This window comes from Otolemur garnettii, unplaced genomic scaffold (assembly GCF_000181295.1).
Source record: "Otolemur garnettii isolate 467f Iridium unplaced genomic scaffold, OtoGar3 scaffold00206, whole genome shotgun sequence".
Lineage (NCBI taxonomy): Eukaryota > Metazoa > Chordata > Mammalia > Primates > Galagidae > Otolemur > Otolemur garnettii.
This window is the reverse complement of record NW_003852601.1, coordinates 1,928,777-1,940,811: the sequence shown is the minus strand read 5'-3', so window position 1 is coordinate 1,940,811 and position 12,035 is coordinate 1,928,777. Positions and strand designations below refer to the sequence as shown.

General features: G+C 37.2%; 1 pseudogene; it reads right to left on the bottom strand.

Moving 5' to 3' along the window:
- The window catches only part of LOC100964521, a 75,057-nt pseudogene that overhangs the window by 60,117 nt on the left and 2,905 nt on the right, over positions 1–12,035 (bottom strand).

Here is a 12,035-nt window from a genome sequence, read left to right as displayed (position 1 = left end):
AGATCCATCCCTTCACCCTGAGTGTATATTTATCCTTTAAGGTAAGGTGAAATACTTGTATGCAGCAGATATCTTGCCTAAGTTTTTGTATCCAGTCAGCTAACCTGTGCATCTTAAGAGGACAATTTAAGCTGCTCACATTAATTGAAGGTATTGATAAGTCTGGTAATATTTTGGGTGTCAAGTTTTTCAAAAGTTTTGTGGACATTTTAAATCTTTTCACCACTGTGTAAATTGGGTTTAGATCAAGAATTTCAGAGTGAGTTTACTTTCGTGGTAGAGCATCGTGCTGGTCATTATGGAGGATGGGTCTTAGAATATGCTGAAGAGTTGGTTTGATTATGGCAAATTTCTTTAATGTGTGTATATTATTAAAGTATTTAACTTCTCCTTCATAAATGAACCTCTGTTTAGCTGGATACAGGATCCTGGGCTGAAAGTTGTTTTGTTTTAAGAAATTGAAAGTTGATGAGCATCTTCTTCAGGCTTGAAAAGTTTTAGCAGAGAGATATGCAGTCACTCTAATATTCTACCCCTTTTAGGTTATGATTTTCTTATGTCTGGCTGCTTGCAGGATTTTCTTCTTCATATTAACTTTGGCGAAGTTAATTACAATGTGTCTAGAAAATGCTTTATTTGGATTGAGTTATGCTGGGGTTCTGAAACTGTCTGCTATCTGAATTTCAGTATCTCTTACACATGCTTGGGGAGTTCTCCTCAATTATCTCTTGTATTATCTATGCCTTTCAGACGATTCTCTTCTTCAGGGATTCCAATAAGGCAAATGTTCACTCTTTTGGAGTGGTCCCACAGTTCTCTCAGGAAATGATCCATTTTTGCTGTCTACTTCTCTTCCTCTTTGAGCATTTGGGATTGTTCAAAAGCTTTGTCTTCAAAGTCAGAGATCCTTTCTTGTGCCTGCTCCATTTTGTTACTGAGGGATCCTTCTGTATATCTCAGATATTTGAAGGTTCCAATTTCTTGCCTCAATGTGTCAAAGTATTTGGTGATTTTTTCTTTGAATTCATTGAATTCTTGAGAGAACTTTTGAATTTCTCCTTGAATTTCTAATTCCAACTTTTCTTCCATTCTATTAATGTTATTTGCAATCCAAATTTTGAACATGATTTTTGACATCTCTGCCATTTGTTTATGAATGGGATCTTCTGTTTCATTTCCTTTGTCATTCCTTTGGGGAATTTATTTACTCTAATTATTCATGTTGCCAGAATTTTTTGGCTAGAGAAGCTCATAAGATTAAATTGAATTGAGGGCTTCTGGAGTTGTAATTAACCAGCTTTTCACCAAATAGCTGGGACTGGTCATTGTGGCTTTACCCCCAGAGCTTTAGAAAGGTCTCATTCCATACTACAGTTTGAAACTCTAGGGCTCTGCTTGGTGTGGTTGGGCTAGATGGTGACTCTGACCTGTATTTGGCTAATCTCTGTCCAATCCTAGTGAATCAGTGGCTTTGGGCTGAAATCTCAGCTGTGGAAATATATAAGGAACTAAGACACCTCACCTTCCAACAGACAACAACCAGAAGAGGAGAATCCCACATTCCCACAACAACAGAACCAGGGTACAACCTCGGTGGGTCCCTGGATGATCCGCCTAGGTCAGGAATTCCAAACCAATTTGTCACCGTCAACACAAACACTGATCAGGTGGGAAAGTTCAAAAGGTCTTCATCATCTAGGCAATGGTTGTCGACTGGCACCTCAAGTGTAACTCAGTCTGGTGCTCTCTGGGGTCAAAAAGGACTTCCCAGCAACATAGTCCAGAGAGGCTGGTGCCTCCTTCCTCACCTTGCACCTCTGTCACACCCAGGCACTGTTAGCCCCACGAGGCTGTAACCCAGTTCCCTCCAATGAGAAAGTGCTGCAGGGATTTGGGCCTGCCAAAGTCAGAGGGAAGTCAAAGTCTTATCAGCCAAGTGACCATACTCTGCCACCAGTCAGCTTAGGGAGTTGATGTCTGTTTACCGCAGATGCGTGAAGGAAACTGGGGGTTGTTCCACATGAGCTCATTCCAAACCATAGTTAACAGAGGAGCAAAAATGTTTTCACCCTTAGAGACTGTGCCTCTGCCCCAGTTGCTCTACTCTGGTATCCCTACAATGTGAGATCTAGCTACGTCTGGCAGTCCACGAAATTGGGGAGGTGTCTCTCCAAAATTTGACTCCAGTGTGATCTTTCTATTAATGCTTCTGCTGTGTGGGAGGTGTCTCCACTTAGGTCCCCACATCTCAGTACTTCCTGAGCCTCCCCCATCGTACAGAGACCCAAGCATCTGCCCACTGCTGAGCTGCTCTTTGTCAGAGCCATGCCAGACACCTTCCCCCTGTGTCTTTCTACACTGTTACCGGATTCACAGTTACAGTGTAGCTGCACTACCTTAGATCATGCAATGCTCAGTCTTGAGAAAGAAGTGCTAATGTTCTTGTCTCTGCAGAGGTTGGGATTCTAGACTGCCAGGCCAGGGGGAAGGGTGGACTGGGAATTCAAATTGGCAAGGAAAATATTTGTTCATTCTCCATGCCAAACAAGAGAATGCCCAGACTCATAGAACGGACTCTCTGGAGAAGAAGTCCCAGCTTTCAGCAACTCGCTCCCCTGGGGTGGGAGAAGAGGACCTTAGTTCACTGCTCACTAGTAGAGGTCTCATAGCAAGCAAGAAAATCTCTTGGGGGAGGAGATGAACACATGTCCTCTTTGTGGTGGGTTCTGTACCTGAAATTTGTTTTCTTTGAGTTGCAGCTTGATTCAGTAGAGAAGATGTGCAGTTATCAATCTCTTCTCTCAGCTTGGCTCCCACCCTTCAGGTTTATTGGGTTCTTTCTGGCCATTATCTCTCCCTCCCTCTGAATGGGAGCTTCTGTTTAATGCTGGCTTCAGTTGGCACCTAATTGTTGATTGATTAGTTCCAATTTGGTATTGAGTGAGATATTTGTTTCTCCATTCTTGTTATGTTTCACTTAGAAGAATGGTTCCAAGTTCCATCCAGGTTGTCACAAAATATACTAGGTAACCACTTGATTTATGGTGGAATAGTACTTCATGGTATACATGTATCACACTTTATTAATTCGTTCATTTATTGATGGGTACTGGGATGTTTCCATGTCTTTGCAATTATAGATTATGCTGATATAAACATTTGAATGCAAGTGTCTATTTTAAACTTTGTTCTTTTTTTTTTTTTTAAAGTATGTATACTCAGCATTGGGATTACTAGGTATCCTAGAGGACTACTTTAAATTCTCTGAGTTATCTCCATACTTTCATAGAGGTTGTCCTGGTTTGCAGTACCATCTACAGTCCATAAGTGTTCCTTTCTATCCACATCCACATCATCAATGATACAGTAACCAAAACACCAAGGTACTAGCACAAAACAGAGACACAGATCAGAACAGAGAACCCAAAATTGAAACTACCCTCACATTGTCATCTGAGTTTTGACAAAGCAGATAAAAATATACACTGGGGGAAAGGTCCATAGTCAACAAATTGTACTAGGAAAATTGAGTAGGCATATGTGGAAGACTGAAACAGTTTTTACACCTCTTACCACTCACAAAAATTAATTTATGATAGATAATAGACTTAAACCTAAGGTATGAAACTATACTAATTCTAGAAAAAAATGTTGAAATGAATCTTGTAGATATTGGCCTAGACAAAGAATTCACAAAGAAGGCCCCCAAAGTAATCACAGCAACAACAAAAATAAATGGAACTCGCTCAAATTAAAAAGTTTCTGCATAGCCAAGGACACAGTAAAAATAACGAATAGTCCACAGAATGAGAGAAAATATTAGCATGATGTACATCTGATAAAACTCTGATAACCAGAACCTACACAGAATTGAAAGAAACCAACATGAGACAACTGAATAACCCTATTAGAAGGTAGACAAAAGACATGAACAGAAACTTTTCAAATGACAATAAACTAATGCTCAAAACAGTTATGAAAAAATATTCAGCATCACTAATCATCAATTATCAGGTAAACACAAATCAAGGCCACAATGAGATATCACCTAACTCCAATAAGAATGTCTTGTATTAAATGGACATCTATTTTTCAATTCTTTTGTACATTAACACAATAGTGTGATAGCTGGGTGATATGATAATTCTGTTTAATGTATTGATAAATGCCAGATCGTTGTTGCATGTTGAGTTTATTATTTCATATTCCCATCAGCAATGTATGTGTGTTGTAATTTCACTACATCTTCAATAGCACCTGTTAAAAAAATACAGACACCATTACTGATAGGAAGTGATATCTTGTATGTTTGATTTCAATTACTCTAGATACTAGTAATGTTGGACATCTTTTAGTATTCTTCTTAGCCTTTTGTATATCTTCTTTGGAGACATATCTATTCACAAGTTTTGCCTACTTTTGATTTGGCCTTTTGTCATTTTTGCTGATTTATAAGATTTTTTTTTTTTATACTCTGAAAACTATAATCTTATTGTACCTGTGAGTGGAATTATAGATAAATTCCAGGACACTGAGTTTGAATTAAACTAGGGTCCTTTATTAGGCTGGTCAGTCAAGACTGGGCTCACACCACAAAGTCTCTTGACCACCTTGAAGCAGGAGTGCAAGGTTTTTATATGGCATTTCAAGTGGAGGATGGGAAGCCCTAGCACAAGCAGACTGGTATAGAATCCAATATCTGTACGATCAGAACTATAGGGAAGAGTCTGAGGTCTTAGAAGCATTTCCAGAGTGTATGTGTACCCTGGTTCAGAAGGGTACACATAGGTTTTGGAACCAAGTATGAGATATTTCTCTTTCTTTTTTTATCTAAATCATCTTGAACTTTTTGGAGGATATCTCTGATTACCTCCTGACTTATTTGTGTAAAAACAACAGGCTTATCCTAGTGCAGCCCACAGACCTCCCTGACTCAAAAAGAGAAGTAGCCCTTGTTGATTCTGGAAGACTCCTTCTACCAGAGAGTCTACTTGATGCTCAAGGAAATTTATAGCAGATTGAAGGTTTTCTAAGGTTCCATCAAATTGTGAGAACATGACTGTGAGGGTCTTTTCTTCCTTTTACTAAGGCAGTGGTTCCTGCAGCTACACCTGCTGCTGCTGTGAGACCAAGCAGGATTGGAATTAAGACTGGAGCTCATTTTTGATGGTGTAAACTCCATCCTTGAGAGAAAATTAAGCTCTCTCCTGAACCAGGGTACACACAGATTTGAGGTAATACATGTACTAAAGCACAAACACCTGCCTGAAGCAAGGTGGTTGTAATACATTGGGGTTAGCCCCATTGTACAAGCTAGCCAAGTTCTACTTTAAGCAAAGTCAGCTAAAGATGGTTCTAAATTCTGAGTATGATTGCATACTGTAGTGAAAGAGGATTTTGTTAAATTTTAGCCTGGAGTTTTGAGACAGTTTGCCTGTCTAATTACATCTCCTAAAGTAAGCAGTGGGGCTAGTTGGGTACAAGATGATAGATTCTTATCATTTATTGGGGCTGGTTAGTTCACCTATCCCTACATAATATGGGGATCTATGTTGTAGGCATATCCAAGAATCAGAAGCTAATTCAGGTTGAGTTGCACTTAAAACATGATGCATACAATTTAACATGCTTAATAAATTAGGGAGCAAGGGGAGTTGCTGATATGGTTTCTTGTTGCCATAAGGGTCTCGTGGAAAAGCAATGTCGTGGTGAATAAGCACACTTATTGAAATTGTGTTTTAAATAAAGGTGACCATCTGCTCGCTCAAGCAAAACGGCGAGCTTCTTTATTTGCAGTTGATTTTTATAGGGAATTTTTTACATGCGAACAATACAGCAATGACCTCATTGATCCATTTAAAGATCATGTGACTACCTTGTGATTAGCTTCCAATAATCCACTCAAACTTTTCATATAACTCTTTCAACATAACCCAATTTAACATAACTTCAAGGAGAACATGTTGTTAGCCATTATTTCTTTGTTCTTATCTGATGATTCCTGAGGCTATGGAGGAAAAAAGTAGATTGAATAGTTGTCCTTGCTGGCCTTACCGCTTGGAGACTGTTACTTTGGATCTTTAAACAAGGCATAAAGAAACTTCTTGGGCATATAGGAATTTGTATGCAAACCTCTGCTCCCTTGTAGGCCTTTTGTTGGGGAAACTTTTATAAGGAATTTTCAGGCTGGACTTCTCAAAAGCCTTTCACAAGCCCTAGATACCTGTGCCACTAGATACCTGTATGCATTGGGTAAATTCCTCTTCTCTTGAGGTCCCCAAGCACATTTCCATTCCTGGACCTGTCAGCAAGTGGCCTTCATCACTTACCACAGATTAGGAAAGGTTACTGATGGGTATCTGGCCAGTTTTCCAAAGGACTTCTTTTTTAAATCAAAATTCAGAACTTTATTCAGCAAAATTCATGATAAGGAGAGTTAAAAGACGAGCCACGAAATGAGGGGTGATCATCTGGATATATCCAGAAACCAAGGACCTCAACCTCTATTATACTTGTATACTGAGATGAATATATATATATATATATATGTATCTATTCATACCTATGATGCAAATAAACTGCAAATTCTATTTTCATTCTTCATTATTAGGACGTTTTTAGTTTGAGGTGCTATGAATCAAATTGCTATGAATGTTTTTTATATTCTTTTGGTAGTCATTGAACTCAGTTCTCTTGGGTATACAGCTAAGACTAGAAATTCTCTGTTAAAGGGTACAAAGATACTGTCCAACAATTTTCCAAAAAGTTGTACCAATATAAATTCTCACCAGCAAAGTACAAGATTTCCAGTTACTCTGCATTCTTGTCAACACATAATATTGTCAGTGTTTTTATTGTAGCTATATGAGTAGTATACAGTGGTACTCATAGTTTTATTTTTTTTATTAAGTCATAGCTGTGAACATTAATACTATCATGGGGTACAGTGTGTTGTTTCCATATACAATTTGAAATACTTTCATCCAATTGGTTATCATAACCTTCATGTCATTTTCGTAGTTGTTGTGTTAAGACATTTATATTCTACATTTAGAAAGATTCACATGTACTATTATAGGATAAGTCATAGGCATGATCCCACCCATCACTCTCCCTCCACCCATCCTCCTTCCTCCCCTCCCCTCCCTCTCCCCTTTCCCCATATTCTTGGGTTAAAAAGTTTCATACTAGGGTCGAGTACACTGGATAACTTTTCTTCCATTCTTGGGATACTTTGCTAAGAATATTTTCCAGCTCCATCCATGTAAACATGAGGGAGGTAAAGTCTCCATCTTTATTTATGGCTGTGTAGTATTCCATGGTGTACATATACCACAATTTATTGATCCATTCATGGGTAGATCAGCACTTGGGCTTCTTCCTTGACCCAGCAATTATAAATTGGGCTGCAATGAACATTCTGGTAAAATATCTTTATTGTAGAATGATTTTTGTTCTTCTGGATGTATACCTAGCAGAAAAATTATAGGATGAAATTACAGGTCTACCTTTAATTTTCTAAGTGTTCTCCAGATGACTTTCCAAAAGGGACTTATTGGTTTGCAATCCTACCAGCAGTGTAGAAGCATTCCCTTTTCTCCACAACCATGCCAGCATCTGCGATTTTGATATTTTGTAATATGGGTAAATATAACTGGTATTAGATGATATCTCAAAGTAGTTTTAATTTGCATTTCTCTGATGATTAAGAATGATGAGCATTTTTTCATATATCTGTAGGCCATGTACCTGTCTTCTTCAGAGAAGTTTCTCTTCAAGTCCCTTGCCCACCCTGAGATGGAATTGCTTGTTCTCTTCTTGCTAATACGTTTGAGTTCTCTGTGGATTCTGGTTACTAAACCTTGGTCGGAGACATAACCTACAAATATCTGCTCCCATTCTGAGGGCTGTCTGCTTGCTTTACTTACTGTGTTCTTGGCTGTGCAGAAGCTTTTTAATTTGATGAGGTCCCAATACTGTATTTTTGGTGTTGCTTCAATTGCCTGGGGCTCCTCCTCATAAAATATTCACACAGGCCTAATTCATCAAGAGTTTTCCCTACACTTTGTTATAGTATTTTTATAGTTTCCTGTCTTAAATTTAAATCTTTAATCCAGTGAGAGTCTATCTTAGTTAATGGCGAAAGGTGTGGATCCAGTTTCAGTCTTCTGCAGGTCACAAGCCAGTTCATCTGGCATCATTTGTTAAATAGGGAATCTTTTCTACACTCAGTGTTTTTAATTGGCTTGTCAAAGACCATATACCACTAAGTTTCTGGGTTCATCTCTTGGTTACCTATTCTGTTCCATACATTTACCTCTGTTTTTGTGCCAATAAGTCCCATGCTGTTTTGATCACTATTAATTTATAGTATAGTCTGAGGTGTGGTAGCGTGATTCCTCCTGCTTCGTTTTTATTTCTGAGTAATGTCTTGGTTGTTTGATGTTTTTTCTGATTCCATATAAAACAAAGTATTATATTTTCGAGATCTTTAAAGTATGATGATGCAACTTTAATAAGGATTGCATTAAAATTATATATTGCTTTAGGTAGTATGGACATTTTTGCAATGTTAATTCTTTCCAGCCATAAGCATGGTATGTTTTTCCATTTGTTAACATTTTCAGCTATTTCTTTTATTAGAGTTTCATGGTATCTTTATAGTTCTCTTATCTTTCATGTCCTTTGTTATGTATACTCCCAAATATTTCATCTTCTTTGGCACTACTGTAAATGGAATAGAGTTCTTTACTATATTTTCAGCTTGACTATTGTTGGTATATATAAAGGCTACCAACTTTTGGGTGTTAATTTTGTAACCTGAGATGCTGCTGTATTCCTTGATCACTTCTAAAAGTTTTTTTTAGTAGAATCCCTGGGGTTTTCCTGGTATACAATCATATCATCTGCAAAGAGTGAAAGTTTGATCTCTTCTGATCCTATGCGGATACACTTGATTACCTTTTCTTCCCTAATTGTGATGGCTAAAACTTCCATTACAATGTTAAAAAGCAATGGAGACAATGGGAAACCGTTTCTGATTCCTGATCTAAGTGGAAATGATTTCAGTTTAGCTCCATTCAATACAATATTGGCTGTGGGTTTGCTGTAGCTGGTCTCTATCAATTTGAGAAATGTTCCTTCTATGCCAATTTTCTTAAGTGTTCTGGTCATGAAGGGATGCTGAATATTATGTAAAGCTTTTTCTGCATCAATTGAGAGAATCATATGATCATTGTTTTTTATTTGTTTATATGATGAATTATGTTTATAGATTTATGTATGTTGAACCAGTCTTGAGATCCTCGGATAAAACCCACTGGGTGGTAGTGTATAATTTGTTTGATGTGTTACTGGATTATGTTCATTAGGATCTTGTTGAATATTTTTACATCAATATTCATTAGTGATATTGGTCTGTAATTTTCTTTTCTTGTTGGATCTTTCCCTGGTTTGGGGATCAAGGTGATGTTTGCTTCATAGAATGTTGGGTAGTATTCCTACTTTTTCTGTATTTTGGAAAAGGTTAAGTAGTATAGGTACTAGTTTCTCTTTGAAATTTTGGTAGAATTCTGATGTGAAGCCATTTGGTCCTAGGCTTTGCTTTTTAGGGAGATTTTGTATAGCTTATGCTATTTCAGAACTTGATATAGGCCTGTTCAACACTTCTACTTGATTCTGACTTAGTCTTGGAAGGTGGCTTCCACATATTGATCTATTTCCTTAAGATGTTCATATTTTGGGGAATAAATTTCTCATAGTATTCATGAAGGATTTTTTGAATTCTGAGGGGTCTGTTGTCATTTCATCTTTACTGTTTCTGATTGATGAAATTAGAGATTTAACTCTTTTTCTCTTGGTTAGGTTGGCCAAAAGTTTATCTATTTTATTGACCTTTTCAAAAAGCCAACTTTTTGATTTATTGATCTGTTGTATAAACCTTTTGTTTTCAATTTCATTCTGCTCTAATTTTGGTTATTTCTTTCTTTTACTGGGCTTTGGATTGGAGTGTCCTTCCTTTTCCAGTTGCTTGAGGTGTCCCATTAAGTTGTTAACTTCCTTTCTCTGTGTTTTCTTGAGGAAAGCTTGCGGTGCTATAAATTTCCCTCTTAAAACTGCCTTTGCAATATCCCAGAGGTTCTGATAACTCTTATCTTCATTATCATTTTGTTCCACAACTTTGGTAATTTACTTCTTGATCTCGTCTCTGACCATCATTTAGCTTAAGGTTATTTAGCTTCTAAGTTTTTGTATGAGTCTGCAGATTCCTATTGTTACTGAGTTAAACTTTTATTCCATGGTGGTCTGAGAAGATGCAAGGAATAATTTTTATTATTTTAAATTTGCTGAGGTTAGACTTGTGACCTAAGATGTGGTTGATTTTGGAGTATGTTCCATGGGCTGATGAGAAAAATGTATATTCAGTTTTATTAGGATGAAATGTTCTATAGATGTCCATTAAATCCAAATTATGAATGGTTAACTTTAAATTTAAATTTTCTTTACTAAGATTCTTGTTGGAGGATCTATCCAATACTGCCAAAGGAGTATTAAAATCTCCAACTATGACAGAACTAGGAGTAATCAAGTTGCTCATGCCTGTTAAAGTGTCTCTTATAAATTGAGGTGCATTCTGGTTGGGTGTATAAATATTGATAATTGAAATTTAATCATATTGAGTATTATCTTTAATAAATATGAAGTGGCCATCCCTATCATTGGTCTTTTAGGTTTAAAGCCTATCTGTGAATAAAATTATAATACATGCTTTTTTTCTGTTGTCCATTTGCCTGGAATATAGACCATCATCCCTTCACCCTGAATCTATATTTTTCTTTGAAAGTAAGATGAGATTCCTGTCTGTAGCAGATATTTGGCCTGAGTTTTTGTATGCAGTCAGCCAGCCTGTGACTCTATAGAGAGAAGTTTAAACCATTCACATTTGAAAATATTGATAAATCTGGTATAATTTTGGGTATCGAGTTTTTCGAAAGTCCAGTGTACATCATTAATCCTTTTGCCACTTTGGAAATTGGAATTTATTCAAAATTTCCTGAGTGAGTTTATTTATGAGGTGGAGGGTTGCACTGATAATTGTGGAAGATAGATCTGAGAATATCCTGGAGGGCTGGTTTACTTATGGCAGATTTTTTCAACATGTGCATGTCATTAAAGTATTTAATTTCTCCATCATAAATGAAACTCTGTTTAGCTGGATACAGGATTCTGGGTTGAAAGTTATTTTGTTCTAGAAGATTGAAAGTCATTGACTATCCTCTTCTAGCCTGAAAGTTTTCAGCAGAGAGGTCTGCAGTCATTCTAATATTCTTCCCCTTGTAGGTTAAGGTTTTCTTACATCTAGCTGCTTTCAGAATTTCCTCTTTCATATTAACTTTAGTGAAGTTGATTATGATGTGCCTGGGGTGTGTCTTGTTCAGGTTGAGTCATGCTAGGGTTCTGAAACTATCTGATATCTGAATTTCAGAATCTCTTGGCCTATCTGGAAAGTGCTCTTTCATAATTTCATGAAGAAGAGCCTCTGTGTTTTGTGAAGCAACTTCGTCGCCTTCAGTGATTCCTATAATTCAAATATTAGTTTTCTTCAAGTTATGCCAGAGCTCTCTGAGAGACTGATCCATTTTTGCTGTCCATTTCTCTTCATCTTTTAGTGTTTGGTCATGTTCAAAAGCTTTGTCTTCAGTGTCAGAGATCCTTTCTTCTGCCTGGTCCATTCCATTACCTAGGAATTCTACTATATTTTTCAGATCTTTGAGGGCTGCAACCTCTTGCCTCAGTGTCTCGTAATCTTTGGTCGTTTTATCTTTGAAATCATTGAATTATTGAGACAGCTTTTGAATAAATTTAAATTCTAATGCCCTCCTTTCCTCCGTTCTGTTAATCTTATTTGCTATCCAGATTCTGAAACTCTATTTCTGACATATCAGCCATCTGTTTATGGATAGGATCTTCAATTGCATCTGCCCTATCCTTCCTTAGGGGAGTTGATCTACTCTGATTGTTCTGGTTACCAGAGT